This window comes from Anopheles coluzzii, chromosome 2 (genome assembly GCF_943734685.1).
Source record: "Anopheles coluzzii chromosome 2, AcolN3, whole genome shotgun sequence".
In the NCBI taxonomy this organism is placed as follows: Eukaryota; Metazoa; Arthropoda; class Insecta; order Diptera; family Culicidae; genus Anopheles; species Anopheles coluzzii.
Genome location: NC_064670.1, coordinates 99,016,503 through 99,036,248, shown reverse-complemented (window position 1 = coordinate 99,036,248; position 19,746 = coordinate 99,016,503). Strand labels below are relative to the sequence as shown.

The 19,746-nt window shown below is 46.4% G+C and overlaps 1 protein-coding gene across 1 annotated transcript in view; it reads left to right on the top strand.

Annotated features, from left to right (window-relative positions):
• LOC120949116 (midnolin homolog) overlaps positions 1 to 19,746 on the top strand; it is a 90,512-nt gene that overhangs the window by 9,300 nt on the left and 61,466 nt on the right. The window contains exon 2 of the mRNA XM_049607288.1: positions 2,222 to 2,247. The gene's annotated coding sequence lies outside the window, so the exon portion shown is untranslated. The remainder of the gene's footprint in view (positions 1 to 2,221; positions 2,248 to 19,746) is intronic.

Below are 19,746 nucleotides of genomic sequence, written 5' to 3'. Positions count from 1 at the left end.
GTTGTGGATTGCTGACACACACACACACGTATGTTAGAAACACATACATACTGGTCCAATTGTAATAATTACCCCGTTTTGCTGTGGTCAGCCGAAAACCTTGCCTGATCAGTGGAAATTGTTAATTGGATCAGGTGCTTATTGGAAAATGAGCAAAATTAAGTTTCGTGTGTGCTTGTGTGGGTGCTTTTTTGTGGGAGACGAACAAGGCGAATGCCAAAATTGTATGCCACGTTTTGCTTTCTTGCTGATTCTTTGGCACGTTTTTCCATCGTTTTCTTGGACAAATTATGGCTTTGCGCAACTGTCGAAGAAGATTTAAGCTTTGCTGGAAGTCGAATGAAAATTTATACAAAAATAATTAAGTAAATTAATGCCTATATACACAGAAAACAACAACAATTTAAGAATAGATCATATTTCGAAATTTTATTATAAAAAAACATTCTTAATCGTTCGGACAATTAAATAAAACCTTAATTTTTCACATTGGAAAATCTTAATAATATGAAATTTTTAGTAAAATCTCCTAAAAATCATGCTTAAACTACTATAAACAACAACATAATGAAGAATACTAAAATAACTGGCCAAAGAAACACTTCAAAATGGAACAAAATGCTACTTCACTCTTATCGCTTAACTTCACCACACAATTTTGATCAGAAAATATATTGTGAATACTTCTCGAGCATCCCGTTGGCCAGCTCCCAGGCAATTGTTTTATCATTCGGGGTTTTCCCTATTTCGGACGCTAGTTTCATAGTGGCTCCATCACTGGCGGCCACCATAGCTCCCTCCCACAACCCTTGCCGGGTAGCGGCGATTACAGACGAAACGGTAAATGGCTGACACATTACTTCGTAATTGCATTTGGACGGTCCCGAAAAGCTCCGTAAGCGCACACACAGCGGCATGCTTTTTTTCCCATCCAATTTTCCAACCATTGCCGAAGGAGTTGCGGCCCCGGGAAAGCGGCCATTTCCGTTTCGCCTTCGTAACGCGTCTTCAAGATGCGCCCGCGTGGCCAAAAGATGCTCTAAAGAGTGGTTGGAGGAGGTGGAAAATTGAACCATTCCGTGTCGTTCGCTCGATGGCTATGAAATAATTGATCGTGCAAACGGTTTCCCGATCGTTGTCGACCCCCAAACCCAACCGCCGATCCACCGATACCGAATCGTTTTGTTCTTTGCCAGCCTTCCTCCCGGCTTCTCATCCCCCCCCCCCTCCCCATCAACAGCTCTTTCTTTTTGGAATGTCTTTACTATTTTTCTCTCTCTCTCCTCTCTCCCACCGAACGCCTTTAATGGGGGCCTCCGGCACATTTCTTACGTTCCATTTCGATTCCAGCCGCTCCGTTCGCGCGCCCAGTGGGTTTGACGGTAGTAATTTTTCCAACCCGTACAAAAAAACGTACAGAGCTAGCAAAGGGTATGGTTTTCATTGGCGTTCCAACAAATTCACACCCATCTTTCACCCGGGTCCGGGCTGGCCCTTTTTCTGTGGAAGCGTTCCACAGGGGGGCAGGCGGTACATTAGTGACCACACGCCATGTTAAAACATTCCCCCTTGGGTATTGGGCCGTGCGGATGTCTTCGTGAAGATTGGCCGCTCGTTACGGTGGCACGACGATTCAACGGGTGGGGGGATGCTGGAGCATCGTATCATCATTTCCCATGCGCATCAATTCCCCGGCAAGGGGCATCGCGTTCGATTTGACCCACATTAACCGAAAATTGCGCTCGAAATGATGCTGTTGGCGTGTGTGTGTGTGTGTATGTGTGCTGAGTGGTTTTGTCCCTGTTGGTATGGTGGTTGTGTCCTGCTTTCTGCACGCTGCTTCATACACCGGCGCACGGCATCGATATCGGGCTGGGAAAACGCATTTGCCGCCGCTGTCCGTGTCTGTTTTATTGGAATTGTCCTACGTTTCGCTAATAATTCTGCCATCGGATCCGCTTTCGATGACGCTGGAAGACTACGAGGATAGTTTGGGTCATTGTGGGAATGTCACGAGGTTTATTAGATTCACAACATTAGTTATGAGATATCGTAAAGAAAACACGTACTATCGCAATCAAAGTTAACTTATCATAAGCCCTGAAGGCTATCACATAAATATTTAAATATTTGAAAGCATTTCAACTAATATCCAGAGTATTTACATCTATATTATGACAATTTAGTAACTAACGAGTATTTCTTTTCTTTCGTATTTCAGATCACACATCAACAAACGACTTCCTGGTAAGTTTAGATGTTTCATGTTTTGAAACATGTACCTCAAACGTCACAATTTTGATCGTGTTATAGAAAGCCAATTAGACTTCCATCTCCCCACTCCTGGTGGTGATGAAGCAAGCTTCAATCGGAAGCAAATTGCCCTTTGTGTTTCCCCGAAGCACCTGAGCCCCAATTCTAAGCTCCATCTAACTTTGACACACTGTCAACCAGTGAAACCAGCTCTACAGAGAGAGACAGAGCGAGGGCGTAATGGTCGAGGAAAAAAGTACGCAAAACAACCGAGTCTCGGTTGCGCACTGGAAAAAGGGGATTACTGGTCCCCCCTTCACCATAACGAGTTCCGTCATCTGGTGGACGAATTGCAACCGAACTGCTGCAATATTCATAACACTCACACTGCCGCCGCGCTGGCCGGAGTTCACTTCCGGAGTGCAGCTATCCATCACGGAACCCTCCCAAATGGGAATCGATATACGGGAGAAAAAAGGGGCAAAAAAGATGCGATATTCTGTATCGGAGATATTTTAGTACGACATGTAACATATCTAGTGACAGCTGTGCACTCGAAACGGCGCATCATTGGCATAGTAGCGAAACATATTCGGAGTTTTTCTTTTACATCTTTTTACACAGCATATGGAAGGAGTCCCATAAGCCATTGCCGATGGAGTGGGTTGATGGTCATGGGAAATACGAGGATCTTTGTTTGACAGTGTATCCCAACGGGTCCCAACTTTCCACAGGGAGTAAGGGAGAGCGAGAGAGATGACGCTGGAACGGAAGCAAGTGGCAAGAACGGCAACAGATTTGCATGCGACAAATGATTTGGCAATTTTGGACCCATGTTTCCAATGGCCATAGCAGACCATGGATGTAGTGGCATAAAAAATACTCAAATTTATTAGCCCATTGGTTCATAAAATCGGTTCATCGTACATCGAAAGAATATTTTTACAACGGGGTGAAAACGTTAAACATTTGGTTGTCTCGCCACAAAAAATGTTCCAACTGTTTTGTGAAGTATGTAAATGGTTGTACTACACCCGATATGCAGCCAGTTCGAGCATTGGTTTTGCGGGAACAAACCAAATAAAAACGCACAGCAACCGGAGCAATATAAAAATTCATTTATTTGAACCCGCTGACCGGCAATGATTGAGTGTGGGTCCAGGGACGTTTAATACCAAGCGCTTTACCCGCTCCGTGTACCAGGATGCGTTTGTTTTTCATCGGTTTGCCCACTGGTGCCGCCAACATTGACACTGCCACGGTTCCCCCATTTTCTAACGAGTGGTTGAAGCTCCCTCCGTTTTCCTGTCCGCTTGACTAGCGAGAAAAATTCCAATCGAAATCGGCCGATAATGGTCCGAAACGATCACACACATACACACCGGTCAGTGGAGCACCACAGCTCAATGGCACAGAAAACGCGCAAATATTCGCACTCAAGTGTGTATGTCCATGTGTGCCGGTGTGCCCGAACGATGTCCGGAACCCCGCGTTCTTGCTCCCGGCACGCTGAAGTGTCCCCGCCCGCGTGTCTTCGCAAACCGTCAAATGCGTCGCCCGGGACTCACTCGCATGACCAAACGTCAAATGGAGCTCGGGAGCGTTTTTTTTTATTCCCATTTCTTTTCTATCTCTCTTCATTCCCGCACGTGTGTGTGTGTGTGGGTAATCCAATATGTTGTCCAGCAAAAATTAACGGTAAATACGCGTCGCCAGCATCATGCTGGCGGGGGTACACCCTCCAGCTTTTGCACGATACACGTACAGTACGTGCGGAAGACGGCTGGCGGACGGTTATGCTGGAGTTCCCTTCGCTATAGCCCCTAGGGAAGCAAGGGAGCAACGGATTGCAGCACGAAACAACCGTTTAGATGACAGTGAGAGAAAGAGAGACACAGAGAGCGGATAGAAAGAGGCGCAGTTTGGTTGATGTGAATGCGGATTTGACACGGTTCCATCACGGTCGCCGCCGTTCGCCAAATGGACCGCCGATCGAACTGGGCAAAGTCTTCGTCAAGTGCTTCGATTTGCATTCCTTCCGTGGAGCGTTCGTGGTAACGGGATGGATGAGGTGAGGCGAAGAAATGAAGGCAAAAATAGTAGATGGCAAATCTGTGTACAGAATTTTGAAAGTCTTTTGGCAGACGATCATTTCCATCCTTTTTTTTGCTAGAAATTACATTTAAAGAGAAGAAATATCTATTGTTTTATGAATTATTGGATTATTAAATTATTCAAGCAGTGAGAAATTATGATTTTCAAACAAACCAAAACTCTTCATACCCTTTTACAAAACAGCAGTAACACATGGACCAAAAAAAAGAGCAACACATCAAGAACTGGGAAATCAGAAAAGAAACGAACCTCCATTTCCTTTCATTTCCTGTTAGCTCATTTGCTCTCCAAAGAAGCTTCATCTTTTCCTTTCGAAGAGCTGTACAGCATCTTCCAAAGAACGGTAATCCATTTTTTCGCCTCCCTCTTTCCCTCCGGCCAAGCAGCTCCAATTCACAACCCAACCAGCCCAGAACAGATAAAAATAGATCCAAACAAACCACTTCCTCCGGAGCCGGGCGCTCTCTCTTACCTATTTACCTTTACGTGGCCGCAAGATTAATGAGCCTTCCACCATGCATGCATGCTAAAACCCATCCATCCATTCTGACCCGTGGCGCAACGCTCTAGCTAGATAGATCCACATCGTTGACCTCAGCCCTCACGATACCGAGTCGTCCGATTCGAGTCTTCCTTATAAGGCAAGGACCAGTTCCGGCCCGATCCAGAACCAAAGCAGTACGAGCAGTGGTGCAAGCAAATGTTGTTGTTCAAGATCAAAATTAATATTTCATTACATCCGCGCCCCGGCACAACTCACTGATGCTTCAAATTTTCCACGCCGCACTGCTCTCTCCCCCTGCAAATGGTCGCTGTTGGTGTGTGCGTATTTTTCCAGTTCGCTTCACGCTCAGCGGAGTTGCTGTTGTTTATTGGTTTGGCCGCTTTTTTGCATACCCTTTTCGTGTGCCTCGTTTCGTTTCCCAGTGCATTCGATAGGCAAAACGGCGGCACGGCTGCAATCTTCGCTTCAAGGGATATAATCGGAGATGCAATCCCGGCGCAATCGCCTCTCTCTCTCTCTCAAACACACACACACCCTCCGCACAGCTAGAACGATCCCGTTTTGTTACATTTACTAGTGATACTTCCCAGAAAGGGGAGATTCGGCTGGTAGGATCCAGGTTCTTGCATTCGTGTGCCCTCCTAGCAAATGCCTCCTAGAATGCTAAATAATTGTAACGGTTGTTGGGGGCATTATTTTTACAACCCATCCCGAGTGAAGTTCTACCCCTGTTCCCATGCCCCGCTTGCGATTCTGACGTAGTCAATCTTAATCAAGTTTTGAACTGCTTCGATTCCGGTTCGCCGTGCTGTTGCGTCCAGGGGCGTCCTCGCCGTTCGAGGAGATTCGAGATACTGTAGAACGGGACTTCTTTCCAGCGATGATGATGGCGATGATGATGATGTTGGGGAATGGGTGGGCAAAAGTATCGTGTTTGCTAGCGGTCCCTGCTGGTCGGTGGGTCATCTCGGGTGGTGTGCAACCCCAACTTCAGGATGCATTTCAGATCATTGCATCAAGGTTCTAGATATTGGTCGGTGCTCGGTGAGACAGAAGAGTGGTAAAACCTGAAAAACAAACCCCATGCCACCGATTCTAGAAGCTAGCCCCAGCACTCGCAGGGAAGTTCTGACCATCTTGTCGTGGTGTTGCACTCTGACGCGCTCCGGCTCTTCACAAACACGCTTTGGAGGAAGATTCGTTCCGGTCGAGGATAATGGTTGCTTCTTATTTTATATTTTGTTGGTTTCGTTAGACCAGCAAGGTGGTGGCCCGACGTGTTTGGGCTGGGGCTTGGCGTGATCGTGAGAGCTTATTGATTAATCTTCGTCCAGTTTTGTACGAAACGCACGGACACTGAGAAGGTCTGGTTGCGCTGGGGGAAAAGGTCACATCCGTTGACCGGTTTGTTGAGGGATTTGTGGCTGTTTGCTGTTACCCACGGACCGACCATAACGGTGGTTCTACGGAATAATGGATGGCCGGTTACGAAAAAGGGCAAGCCCTCCGAGAATCGAGTCGGATTATGAGCTGCGTTTAGAAATGTGCCTGAAATAGAAGAGAAGTTCCCTCGCTGTTGTGTGCGTGTGCCTCTGTAATCGGTTGTAGATGTTTATTGCACGTCAGTATCAATCAGTGGTTAAGAAGCTTGGAATACCAACTTGGAGATATTTATTACACCTTTATTACCACTGGTTGGTCCGATTGTACGCTAGGCTACATCTTCAACGCTAGAACTCCAATCCCAACAGTTCCACGGGCTCAGTCAGTCATCACCCACGTCGACGTTCCCAGGAATGGTGGGCACCTTCGATTCTCTTAGATTCTCTCCCCTGTTCAGGCTTTCTCCTTAATTTCAATCGCGCAAATCCCTTCGGCACGCAGTACCTTCAGGCGGCTTTGATCTTTTGACCAGCACGATCTTGGCAACCTCCTCGGAACTGGAACATCGCCGATACCGATGTACCTCGGATGCCTTATAGCCTGCCCACGGGTATTGTACGTATCATGCAAAAGGTTTTGATTTTATTAATTTCTAACCCCGCTAACGTCGCTTTCTTCGACACTTGAACCGAGTGTTGGCATACTTGGCTTATCGCAAAAATACCCCTCCCCCGACTCACCGGGCGTTGGTGGTGGAATTTTGCTCACCCCAAAAACAACTCTCTCCATCTCTTCCCCGCGAAGGAGAAAGGAGTCAACTCTAATTGCACTGCATCAATCGATCGACCAATTTGACATGGTTTGGGTGGTCCAGGTTCAATCTGATCGCAGTGCCAGCGCTTTCGCCTCATTTTCATCTTCGTTTGGTGCTGGTCCCGGTATGCCATAGGAAAGGGAGGGAGAGAAAAAGAGAGAGAGAGTGTGTGGTATTGCAAAAAGAAAAAGACACACAAAACAAAGATACATCAGGCTCCCGAGCCGTAGGCGTGGATTTTGGAGTCTCGCGAAAGACCCACAGTTTGACATACTTTGGCAGCTTTTGGATCGCTTTATCTTTTGTTTTAAGCGCTTCAATGTTTTTTTGGGTAAAACTGGCACGATTGTTAAATTCCAGAACAGAAAAGGGAATGAAAGCTTCTCATTCGCGTTTGATGAAGTGAAGCTTTGCTTACCAAAACGGTCAACATCCGCGCTTAAAGTGCCTGAAAGGGGATTTGTGCTGGAATTTAGATGAATGTTAAGGGATCAATTGATTCCTTTTCAGTTAACTCTTTTCTTAAAATGAACCACCACTGGCCCCATAGTGTATTGTAAAGAATCCTTTCAAGCTGCCAGTGCAAAAACTGTTACGTCCCAGTTGTATCCCGCTCCATGCAGCCGTGTGGTGGCGTACTTCCCTGTACCAATCTATCCCCACGTGGCTACCGACAAACGTAATAAGCCTCAAACATGGGCGAGTAGGTAGTGACACCACGGGAGTACACGTGGAGATGAAAATTTATTGCAATTGCTGCGTTCCACCCCCACTCCCACCCCTTCCGCGAACGACAGTTAACCGTTCAACGATGTCAAAGGTCGGCAACCGGCGTGTAGCGGGCGACAGCACGTTGGCCCAGTTTGCCAACAACGCCACACCGGAAGCGTTTCACATGCGCATACGCTGCACACTCCCGGGGAAACTTATTTGCCTGCAGCGTCCCCAATGTGCAAGCTGCCACTGCTGCTGCTGCTGTGATGGATTGAATTTCCGATGATTGATGGGCGATAGATGGTATTGTAGCGGTAGCAATTGAAGTGTGTCGTGTGGGTTATTTACTTTTCACTATCAACCGGGTTCGGAAGGTGAAGAAGAGCCGTGACGGTGGTATAGTTTCATTTCGCGATCGTGATACGATACCCGGGCCGACACAATTGGAGAGCAATAATCGATCAATTGTTTGATACTTTATTTGTTTAACCTGTTTTGGGTAGTGGCAGGGAGGAGCGTACTGTTAAAGCAATAAAATAGTTCTTGACAAATTAAGCCATAAATTGTGCGCCGTAACACATTGAAGTTTGGAGCTGTAAAGCAAAGCTTGATGGGTTTCTATTGCTTTAAATTACCTGCTGCTTGACGGAAAGACGCTTCCGTGCCACGTTCGGCTTCTTTGAAGTAGATTTGAACGATCGTTAATATTACTTCCGCATCGCTTCCTTCCTGATTTGATTTTTGGTGAGCTTTTTTTTAGCTATGCGGTACAATAATTTAACGTTCATGTCTGTCATGGAAGAGCAAGAGTAGTATCGCTTAATTCCGGCAGAGGGCACTTTATTAGTATACGAGGGAACGTTTTTATTTAAAGCAAAATTTTATGTGAAATGATTTTAGATGATTGCTGCCTTTATGAAAGACAATCGGCGTATCGTTGTTACCACCTTTTACATCCTTACATCCAAACTCACAATTTCACTAAGATTCAGCCATAATTTCCCTACAATTTCCCCCCTCTTGGAGTCGTGGAAAGCCAACCTTGATTGCCACTTCTTGTTTTGCTGATAGAATTAACCAATCATTATGGGAAACTAGTTTTCCCAAACCACTCGGCACACAGCCGTAATCAAGGTCATGCCAGAAAAGATGGAAAAGAGCAAAAACCACCGGAAAAGCGAAATCAACCATAGGAAAGCCATTTTGTCTGTGTGGTTGTGTGTGGTGTATGTGCAGCACCGTGTCCGTCCGGGTAAGATCAATCGGTCGATCGTTGTCGATTGCGGTCGTTCGTGAAAACGGACTGGCATGCTTTCGACCGATACCGAAACCAAGCGCGCCTTGCACCGTCTCGCTGCCAAACAAGACGGGGCTGGGAAAATGGCCAAAAGTCAATCAGTTAAAAGCGATAAGTCAAGAGGTCAACCATTATGTGACCGATTCGCGAGGAACGAAGGAAAACACTTCCAGCGCCCTTTTCCTTGCGATGCAAAGTTTGTGTGCAGAAAATTGCACAAATCTTTTAACCTTCCCTCCTTACTCACCCAACGACACTGTGTGTTCGTCGCGCCTAAATCGAGTTAAGCATGTGTCAAAGTGTCAAAAGAGAGAATGGTAAGCGAGAGAGACATAGCAAAAAAGAAATAAATAAATCACAATACAAACGTTAATAGTAATGGCGTGGGCGCTTAACTAGCCCGTTGGTCAGTTTATCCGCGGCGGCTACAAATTGTACCTCTCTGCCGAAAAACCCTTTCCAATTTTATTGAAATATCACGTACACAACGCCCACCGCGCGAGTGGGTCGCAAATAGTTTTTCACATTCCACGAGCGCGCGCGCTCGCGCCAACAATTCCCGCTTAAGCCGGAGCAGCTTTTCTCGCGCTAAGTATGATTACAGTTTTTATTTTAAAAATACTTTTTTTTTTTTGTAATCCTCTTCCGCACGCAAGCACCCGCCGGGACTGGCCCTCTGGTTCGGCAACAAAGAATCGCCAGCATGATGGCACAGCCTGATGGTACACAATAAATGCCTCTCCCTCGAAAAAAATAAAAAAATGCATTGAAAATCGTTTAACGCACAACGAGCTGGCAGATGCGCGTTTTGAATACGTTAGCAGAAGCTTGTGCGTAACAGCCGCAAGTAAAAAGTCTCAATTATCCTCATCCTGACACGTGGTTGTCACGCATGGTCCAGTGTCGCGTTGTGCGTGTGTAGTGTGTGAATTTATTTTCTGTTTCATTTCACTGAAGGGTCCTCGAGGCTCCCTTTTGTCCGTTGCGCTTAAGCATGCAAATTATTGTGCTTTTTTATGCATTTATTCCGGTGACTATTGAGCAGAAGCAAAACGGGAGAAATCAGCAGGAAAAGAGGCTTAATGTTTGTATGTTTTTTTTTTGTGTACGTTTATTTGGTTGGTTTTTTTTTGTGGGAGGCCGTAGTGTTGGTTCAAGAAAAACGTGTCACCAATTTCAAGCCCTGGCTGGTGGCATATTGCACACACAACACTGTTGCTGCTGTTGGCCAATGTGGTGCATGTTGTCAACGCGTGTTGTTGAGTAGGGATGTTTTTTTTTTTACTTTCCATTTTCCACCATATGACGACAATATCCTGACCGCATGTTTTTGGTGCCCGAGTGTTGATAATGGTGCATTGCAATGATTTCAGTCAGTGGCTCGGATGCACCAATTGCATATTCAATCGAAACGAAAGCAGTTTTAAAAGGCTTTAATGTTATTGTTGTTATTAATACACAAGTATGGAGTGTTTGTATGGTTTTATGTTCCTTTATTCTTCTATTGAAGTCTGCAGTTAACGAGAATGCATTGAATGCAAACGGTTCGTGGTAATTTTTACAACACGATTTTTTTAAAGATAATTACAACACAAAAGTAGTATTGTACACACCCGACCAAACTAACCCTAATTAATGTAATGTGAAATTTGAGTGGACAATGGAACCAAAATTCCACATAAACGCTGAAAATTTTCCGAACGCATCGAACTACAATGAAATCAATGTTGTGCAGTTTCTGTAATCGTATTGGTTTCCCCTTCAATACACTGAAATGTTGCGCATCAATCACCCCATCAACGATCGCACTGAAACAGCAGATGCATTGTCACAAACTTATCACAAAAACCCATCAAACCATAAATCCGTGCACAATAAAACAAAAAAAATACAACTACGAAACCAAAATGCAGCTGATGCAGTGCGCTTGCAGTATGCACTAAGTAGCAACGACCGTGCCATGTAATAATGGTTGTTTGTGTGGCTGTGTGTGCATCTCTCCCCCCCCCCCCCCCCAGTTCGTTTTCTGCCACCGCAACATAGTGCGAATGATTAATGAGCTATTAATAATCGGTTCGTCGGTAGGCACCGGGAAAGGCTGCTCGGCGTCGGTGCCTTTTTTTCCTCAAGCTGAGGGGTTCTGTTTGTGTGCAGATTTTGCGTGTTTTTGCCTTCTCCCCCTTTCGATTGCCGTGTCCATGCCCGTGCCCTGACCACACTGAAGATGTGTTTTGACAGCCGAAGTGCGAAGGGCTGACCTTTTACGCGAGCGCGAAGAAAACAACAAGCAGATAAAGATCGAACCGACTGGAGCGTGCTGGCTATCGCGTGCAGCAGGGTTGAGCTTTGACGAACCATGGCAAAAGGGGGGAGGGGGGGGGGGGGGGGGAGGGGGCCACGATGGGTGTCCGATTGGTGTTTGGGCACGAAGGGGACGAATGGGCATTTGCGTGCGGCATGATTAGATGCCTCGTGGCACCGTGCCCTTGTTGGAAGGGTGTTGGTTTTGTATTTTTAGAAAGTTTAATTTAATTTTGTAAAAATAAAACCAGTCCAACATGCACTGAAGGTAAATCCCTCGTGTCTTTCAAAACAATCAACGAACAAAAACAAAAAAAAAGCACCAATAAAATATGTCACCACTAAGATGGCAAAGTTTGAGAGTTTAATTTCACCATCAAAAAGTTCAAAGCAATAAAGCCAATTCTTTTCCCTCCCTCTCCCCAGCCAGAGGGAAAGAAGTACAAAAAAAGCCAGAAATGAAAACACAAGAACGCACAGGAATACCTTTTTCGGTTCTTAAAATATTCTATGCTTAAATAAATTCATTTCCGTTTCCCTCCGCGGAAGCGCCCGCGCAGCAGCAGCAGCAACATCAACAAAAGCCACCTGCGGAGAATCGCGCACCGGCAGGCACCGTTCTAATTGCTTCATTAAAATTCAATGCCTTTGCTTTCCGGAGCTTTCGGCCGGTGCTTTCTCTCCAGCACCGTCGTCTCCCCACGCGCTAAAGACGGAACGAGCGTTGCAGAGAAAAGAAAGTTTGTTTGGCTTTGTTTTGATCGTGGCGCTGCGGTACAGGGACGGGCGACGCCATTATTGAAATTATTGGGAAAAAAGTTATGCCACATTATTTGTGGTCAATTTGGTGTTTGATCTTTGCCATTTGCAGGAGCAGGGGTGCGCAATGAGATGCAGAAATATTAAAATGGGGGATTCTGCTTATCCGCCTGTTTTTTCAAACCTAGTCCTGGAATAGGAAGTTGATTTTGGTATTTGCCAGCAGCAATGTTATGGAGAGCATTTCTAAGGACCCTTTTTCTCTGATTGCTTTAAAATAAGCCTTACAAATGCGGAAAAGGATAACATGGTACAACGAAAACATTTCCACAAATTTTCTTCACCAAAAGATGCCTATGAAGTCGCTTTAAAAGTAGAGCCCAATTCATGCAGAACACCCTTGGGCTAATGAGATGGTTCCCTTTGCTGGCCTTACAACTCGTTAAACCCTGTACCGCACATTTATCTGTGAGAGTTTCATCATCATTCTACAAAACCGATCCTAATCGAGCACGCATTGTACGCATCGCAAGTTGTTGCCTAACCCACAAACATTAATGAGCGCTCTCGAGATTGTTGCGATTGTGCTGTGGCGCTGGAAAACAACTAAATAATTAACAACAATATTTTCACTGAACAGCAAAGCCCATCGACTGCAGAGGAATTCGGTGCCGACCTTGACAGCAATTTCCATTACATTGTAGCGTAGCAAAGTGTGGCAATACTGTGTTTTACATCCAAAACCGCTTTAACAGCGGCCCACATGGTACGGCAACAGGTTGTCAGTGTAATACGATTATTACATTTTGTGCGTCTGGGTGGGCGAGTGTTTACCTTTTACCTTTCTACCAACTGATGAACAATGATACACTCAGTAACACCGGTGAAGAAAGCTGCTTCCGTTTCACGCATGGCCGTTTGAGCCTTACAGCAATGTGTTTTGAGTTGGAAAAGTCCTGTATCATAAAATGTAATTAATCTTCACACAAGGTCAAAGCAAGCTACGCTTCTGCTACTGTGCCGCATAAATAAGGGATTGTAATAAACAACGCACACACACACGCGGACACCGTGCAGCCACGTAAACAGTATAGACAGGAGGAAATGGGTGGAAAGCCTTCCCATGCCTGAAAGTGATTAGTTCCGGCAAGCCGATAAGTATCCCGCGTGCGCGTGGTAAACAGAGCGTGGAAAATGCAACGCTTTTTGCCCCGTTCTTGCAAACTGCAAACAAAAGCTCCGCCGCTCCTGAATGTGCATCGGGCTGTAGACGGGCGCGGGCAGTGTTTTGCGAGGTGCATTATCATCGAGAATTTTAGGCTTCTCCGGTAGAAATTCTGCCCCCAAAGCGGATCTCGACAGCAGCTCTCGCATAAGCATTAACTTCCCTTCATGGAACCCCCAATGGCTTCACTTACGATTGATCGATACACAGAGTTACTGGCAGGTTCCGTGAGGTTCCTCGTACCAGTGGTCTGCTGGTACGGACTTCGTGCGCTTCTCAACTTCCAGTCCCGGTAGCCAAACTAAAGCACGACCGCAAGGTTAAGTTCACCCGCTTGACTGGCCATTCGCTCAATAGCAAACTGCAGCAGCTACAAACTTATCGATGCACACAGTGAGTGAGCCAGGTCTTCGCAGCAGTGCCTAACTTGTGCGCTCACGCAATTATAGTTATTACCGAACGGTAGGCTGCACGATCTGGTACCTTGGCGCTCAGCATACAGCAACTGCGGAAGGTTATGCTTAGTTCTAGTAATTTGCGTTTCGGGTATGAATTTTATCTAGCCTCCCTAAATCCATCGCAAAGGTCACGAGACGCCTTCGACGTCTATTCCACTTTCTGTTAGCTTTACTATTTTTGCATTTGCACGCCGCCCCGAAAAGGTCAAAGAGCGGCCGGTGGGCATTGCTCAAACCTCCTGGTCGGTTCAACCACCACCAACCAAGAAGTACGCACGTGTAATTAACCCGTGTTGTGGTCACGTGAAGCACCGAGCTTTCGGAGCTGTGCTGTTTGATCGATCGAACGAAACCGTCGATCGGGGCTACCTTTCGACAGCTCTCACTCTCACGAAAGGGTGCCGATTGGCAGTTTAGGTCAGCACGGCGTAGGCCAAGGTTTGCGTTTACGCTTTTGAGTTTAGACACACACACACACACATCAACAAAAAACCATCGTAAACGCGAGCTGATGAGTTGTAAGTTGCATACAAAATAGCTTTCAAAGCGTGCGGGGCAGCCCTCATTAGCTGGCAGAGACGCGCCTAAACCTCGTGAACTGGTCCGGTTTGATTTGTCGAAATTCGTGTACGCTCAAGTAAAGCTGGTAAACTCTTGCGGTTTACTGTTCCAACCAATCGGGGAGGCCAAGGTCACAAGGTGGTTACAAGGTGGTGGCAGTGGTACACACTCTCCACCGAAATAAAACGTTACAAATCAGCGCGTTCGGGGCAGAGGGGCGTCTGCTGTCAATTATTTCAATTATATTTGGACAACGGGCACGTTTTTCTTTACCGCGGTCTAATGAGGCTAAGGATGGGGGTTGGCTGGATGGAATATGTTTGGAGCATAGAAGAGCAGCAAGAAATGAAGGAGTCAGTTGAATGGGTGGGTTATTGTTTAGAGCTGTAGCTGAGGATCTCATCGAAGGTTTGTGATGCATCAGAAGTTGAACAGTCGGTCAACGGTCGATCATGAACAAATTGTTAGTATTATTTTCTACAATTTTAGACGAAAATTATTGTATTGGTGAATCAATGATTGAAGATGACTTGATTCATGCCTCCACAGGCTCATGTAGAAAGGCTTCTCAGTGTGAAATTTGACCAAAGTATCTGGGTCATTGCATCAGTAAGCTCTAATTTTTTTGTAGTTATGTACCTATTTCAATAGTTTGCCTAATGGGTCTTTGTAACAGGCATGAATATTGTGACTTCTTGTTGGTAATCGAAATGGCGAGATCATTGTACCAGACATTTTAGGGACAGTTTCTTGTCTTTGTCTCCAATGAACAAGTACAAGTATCTACGCTTGGAGTATTGTAAGACATATTCATTATATATCAACAATATCAAGGGCTATTCAAGCGGGAACCTATGATCCGTCAGGTACTCTGCACAATATTGTCCAACTATTCAATTGTCCTTTCCAAACCTACCCTAACACTAGTCAGCAGCTAAGGCAGCGTGTCCGCACGAGCAGTTCTATAAACAATGCGACAGTATTTTGTCGTTCCTGTTTTTCCCGCGAAAGTCTTGGAAAACGGTCCATCGTGCACTCCACACTTCTCAAAGTCCGTCTTGGCTATTAAAAACAATGAGCCAAGAACGTTCGCGTGCCAAAGACATCTCCTAACTCTTAGACTGAAAAGAGCGCAAACAGACACGCCGAGCAGAATACAGCACTACAGCAGACAGTCAGACCGAACAGACAGTCAAGCCGTTTTGGTCGTCGAAATATGGGAGCGAAAAACACGACATCCCAAGCCACGGCGCTGCGACTGAAAAGTTGACGCAACGTAATTTAATTAAATAACATCCATCGTCACAGCAATCTCAAACTTCCCACAGGGAGGAAGTTGATGTCGCCAAACTAACCGTCGTCCCATCAGTTACAATTTCTTTTCCACTGCGCGCTGTCCGTTTGATGAAGCATCGCTGAAAACGGAAAAAGGAGATGGTTTTGAGCAAGCGGCGTGATTGCTAGCGTGAAGACAAACAGATGCACTGTTGATGTCTCTCACACTGTGACATGCTGACTGAAGCACTTTCCATCCATTTTCCATTTGGGCAAGAAGTGTGCCGGATTGTGCACATACACAGGGAGTCCTTTTCAAATGGGATCCGTTACAATTTCACCCAGCCAAAATTGTTCCCGCTCGCTCAACCGTGCACGCGATGATGGTTGTTGCACGATGAATGTAATTGAGATGCAAAACGGGAGGTCCCTGTAGCCGTCTGGGTGTGTGCGGTTTGTGTGTGTTTGAAAGCTCTCCCGCGAGAGATGACGGTGCTGAACCTGCCACACGGAACACACGGACTCGTAGCTCACTTTGGCCCGCATCGTTGCATACCAATTTTCGTCCCCAGTGCACTCATCACCGCTCCCGCAAGCGACTCTGCACAACCCACTTGTCCTAACTCCCTCAAGCCGGTTTGCTGTGTGTGTGTGTGTGGCTGCAGTAAATTTCTGTCAACCCACCCAAAGACCCACCCCCGTCCTTCATTATATGCCTCCCGGGAACAGTGTGACGGGGGAGGGGAAGAAATCTTTGCTCCTGCTTCCATGCTCCAACCCCAGGGCCTCCAGGGCTTGAAAAGTGGCGTCGAAAGTGCATTTTCAATGCGTAAACCTACCCACATTCGCCCCGTTACACAATGCATGGTACAACACGCCGCGGCACACTTCCGGGGCGGACTGTTTGTTTTACTTAGCTACGCTGCTGGGCTTTCCCCTCCCGCCCCCTTGCCCCGCTGGATTGACTGGCAAATTGCCTTCCGCACTTGCCAGTACTTGTGCTTGATGCACACACACATGCCGTGCCTGTGACTGTGGCACCCTAACATCCTCCTCCCAAATTGCACACATACACATTGGCCAAGATTGGCAATCGTACAAATTAAGTGCCGTTCCGGTTTTCCATGCCTTTGCCCTGGAAAATGGAATTGAAATTCATATTGTGACATAATTAGTAGGGTAATATATTCATTGCAACCTTCCCTCCTTTCGCCTCAAACATTACTTTCACCCTGTCCCCCACAACGCTGCCCACCCTTCCTAACATTAGGAGTGTGCGCTCGCTCCATATCTCGATCGAGGTCTAGTAAATCTTTGCTCGAATTACTTCAGTGTGCGCCACCCAGTCGACGTCCGTTTATCTTTGTTAGCCTGGGACCTTCATGGGACATCTCCTTCATCAACCCCATCCCTTGTGTGTAGGGCGGACGGAGAGGAGTGTCTGCATAGTAAACGCTCCGGAAAATGGCTTTCAAATGGGGTTTGTTTGGGGGCGGGAGAGTTGGTGGAAAAGTTTAAAGCTTGCACCAGGATGCACTTTTGGCTTTCGGTTCGGTTCTGTGCGGCAGAACAAAACGAGATACACGAGATGGACCTTTTTGCGTGTATGTGTTAGTGGAACAGTGTGGGTAAAATTGCATACAATCATCATCATTACCATCATCGGCATCAACAGCGTTTGGCTGGGAAACGTTGGCTTGAGTGGCCAAACTTGTGCCCTGTCCCTGTTTGCCGACCGAACGATTTGATTGCAGTATTTATTTCCACATTGTTGTACCCTCTTTTCTGCCCGCCGAAAAACGATAAACTAAGGGAAGCTTTCTCCCTTCGGTAGCGTTACACAGCCCGCTTGACTGAAAACTAGAAAAGTGAGGCAAACCCGTTGGCGCGAGCTAACTAGCGAGCTACGCAGTGCCCTGTAATTGCAGTGGCACCGGAAACGATGGATAACATTAGCGTAAAATTAGTCGTTCACAGCTTTTGGCAGGCATGGGCTTTCGCTCCCTCCCACTTTCGCCGACCCCAGTTTCATCGCCGAAAAACGCCATCTCGTAATGGATTTTCGTTTCCCGTTTTTGTGCCACTGCGTGTCGGCGGCGGCGGCTGATGAAAGCTGATGACAATATTGTACGCGGAGGTTTAGCCCGTGTCCCCCCCCCCCCCCTTTTCGTCTTGTGACATCTTGTGGAACATTGTATGGGAGTTTCACGGTCACCATGGGGGGTTCGTGCCTTAGCTCCTTTGCAATGCGTTGCAGCGCTTTTCCTTCGCAGTGGAGCAAGGATGCGAACTTGAGTTGGCAGCGACTGTTTGTTAGCGTCCTTCACTGCTCGTGCCGGCTTGTGCAGTGAGGCAGAGGAGAATGTTTTTGTTCTTGTGCGGTGTGGAAGATGAAGGTTGCGCAAAGTCCTTGCTCAGGATACGCCACGCCGGTTGCACATGGTGTGGAGGTACTTGTTCGCTTGCGTTGTATGATCGTTTATGAGGGCATACACAGTTTTAACCGACGAGTAGCATTAGCCTATGAATTCTAGCAAATAATTGAAATGGTTTGTACATTCTCTTTGAAGTTGTTTGCCTTAAATAGTATTTAAATACATTATATGTCATATTAAACAACACAAGAGCCACAAAATAATCACTGAAACAACAATATGCAATTAAAGTACGGGCAGGATTATCTTCTTTCCGTGCGTATTTCGTACATTAAATCTCATTTCAATTATTAACATGCTAGTTTTAGCGCCTGTAAAGCATTTCTAAGCTCACATGTTTCTATCGAAACACACTTTATAAACCGAAAATTCCCACAAACCTAACCACTTCCACAAATCCACCAGCACGGCACTAAATCAAACACGTATTGCACGCGCATGAATTCCTACAAAACTTTGGCCCTCCGCTTATCCTGCAAGCTTTAGCACTCTTTGATCCGGCCTAACGATATCAATAGAAGCGGTGAGCCAAAAATCTAAAAAAATATAAAAACGCAAAACACAACCCACCTCACAAATTTAACCTAACATCGTTTGTGCATGAATTTCCACTGAACTGTAAACACGCGAGTGGGAGGAGCTGTTTTTTGTCGTTGTTTGAAGTATTTGCATTTGATACAGTTCCACTGGCAGTGGAAACGCTTGCCCTGTGCCGTCTGCGGTTTGCCCTTGGTACAGTTTTCAATTTTGCAATTCCCACCCTTGCGTCGTCACGCGCCAAACCGAAACGGGCTTGAGGTGTTTCACGGAACAAAAATCGAGCCTTGGCGAAGGGCGCGAGGGCCGAGACGGTGGGAAGAAAGAAGAAAAGGAAATGGCGAATAAAAAAAAACAGAATCACTCCATTCCAAACACTTTCCTATCACAGCCCAACCGAACAACATGAGCTGGCATGGAAAACAGTTTTCCGGGGCCAGAAAAGTTTATAATTGATAAAGCGATCCGCTTCATTCCCATGTTGCTTTCCCGTTGCTTGCTTGCTCGTTCCCGCACTCGCTCAGTATCTCTCTCTCTCTCGCCCTGCGTAAAGTCGGTTCCGTGCACGAATTTTCCCAAAAGGATTTACCCCATAGCTTCCTCTCCCACTCTCCCCATCCCACCAAAAAGGTCGCGTGCTCGTGGGTTTCGGTGCCGAATCGGTGTCGATTGAACTATCGATTCACGTTTTTCACGCCACAACCTGTGGCTGCCTTTGGCACCCGGGCTGTGGAAAACAAACGAATGTGTGTGTGTGTGTGTGTGTGTCTGCGGCCTCTAAAGTGTAGCGATTTTCGGGGCGGATATCAATTTTCGCTCACGTTCTACCCGTTAGCTTCCCATCCCCACTTGACTTCTTTCGCAAAACCCCGTTGAAATGCAACCCGATGAAATTGTAGCGATTGTGATAAATTGTTTCTTCTTCCGGGTGTGTTTGTGTGTGTGTTTCCTGTGTGCGCTGCGAGGCCACGATCCGGATCCGGTGTATCCCAAGGGAATGTTTGGCAGTTGGAAACCCCCCTCCCACTGTGGTGGGGCTTAATTTTGATAAAACCAAATCGGGATACAACCAAACAGCAAATTGTGTACTGCAGGGATCAAGCACTATTTGTAG